The 1478-nt window shown below is 39.5% G+C and overlaps 1 non-coding gene across 1 annotated transcript; it reads right to left on the reverse strand.

The window, feature by feature from the left end:
• Positions 1-1036: 1036 nt before the first annotated feature.
• Positions 1037-1121, reverse strand: LOC123390318. The gene has a single exon (XR_006604919.1). It is a non-coding gene; the product is annotated as a small nucleolar RNA SNORD121A (small nucleolar RNA).
• Positions 1122-1478: the final 357 nt, after the last annotated feature.

Raw genomic sequence — 1478 nt, forward strand, 5'->3', positions numbered from 1 at the left:
TCATCAGTGACACTAAAAATGCCAAGTCACAAGCCAGTTATACCTGACATGACATGTCTGCAGAAGTTAGAAGACAGCAATGAAAAGTTTACATATTTCATTCTCTATTTTATTAGGGTCAGCAAATGATTTTTTGAGTCAATAAGGGGACAAGATATCATATTTGTTACAAAAGTTTTGTTTCTCAACCACAGATTTCAGGTAAAACATAGCAAATGAACCAAAATAATCCCACTAGTGAAAGCTGTGGATCTGTATTCCCAAACGCGCCCCAATCCCCCATCCTGCCAAAGCCAATTAGAGCTGCCTAAAGTTAGGGCCTTCAGTTCAACATTCTGCAGCCACATTCTTTGATATTCTATGCTCTAAGATTTTTACTCCCATCCCAGGACTATCTTCATTATCCTTCTCTACCAGTTCCTAAGTCCTGACAGCGACTTAATTTTTTCATGGGAAGTTAAAGCATATATGCAAGCAGCAGATCACCCCTGTTTTAATGAAACATACTCCATATCATAGGTCCTCCACTAGAGTGGCATGTTAAGAAAAAGTACACTAATTTTACAAAAAAAAAAAAAAAAAAAAAAACCAAAAATGCAAAAAAATATAAGCACCTAGAAATGTTGTAGCATGATTTTAGCAAAGCAATGCTTGACAAACATCCGCATTTAACCTAAATTCTAATTGGAAAACAAATGAATTTTCATGTCGTAAGTACAGACTTTCAAACAAATCCAGACAAAAAAAATTACCAGTAAGAAGGATGCCTGAGTGATCTACGACTCAAGATTTCAACTAATTGTAAAAAAGGTAGCACAGTCATTAAACATCTGGCCTTCACCTCAGGTCATGATCCCAGAGTCCTGTGGATCAAGACTCGTGGTTGGGATCCCTGCTCAGCAGGAAGCCTGCTTCTCCCTCCCCCACTACCCCCCTGCTTGGTGTTCCTCGCTCTTGCGGTCTCCCTCTCTGTCAAATAAATAAATAAAATCCCTTTACCCGCCCCTCCAAAAAGAAGAAGTATTTCCAATCTTTGTTCCAGAAAACTCAGAGTAGCTCAATGTCCACATGGCAACATCAGATATGTGCTTGGTAATTTCTCACATCATTGTTTTCTGGACTGATATCTACTGCAGATCATATTTGTTATTTATAAAATAATTATAAGGCAAGTTCATTCTGGAATACATTTGCTTATGGTACATTTCTTCGAAATCCCATACTAAAATAAAAGTGAGTTACCAGACTCTGAGGAGAAGCGGAGTTGACAGCCATGGAGCTGCCATCCCTGGTGCCATCTGATTGTTGTGCTGAGAATGCATTGTGAAGACAAGGGCTTGACCAAGCCCTTGCTGTTGGGAAGTTTCAAAGGAGTTGACTTCTGAGGCTTGACTGGGAGGAACAGGCTTCTGGAGCAGGCTACCAGATCCAATGCTAAGCAGACAAAAGCAAATGAGAGAACGAGTCAAAAGAAAATC

The sequence above is a fragment of the Mustela putorius genome, unplaced genomic scaffold (genome assembly GCF_011764305.1).
Source record: "Mustela putorius furo isolate JIRA1106 unplaced genomic scaffold, ASM1176430v1.1 tig00537300_pilon_pilon_pilon, whole genome shotgun sequence".
NCBI lineage: Eukaryota > Metazoa > Chordata > Mammalia > Carnivora > Mustelidae > Mustela > Mustela putorius.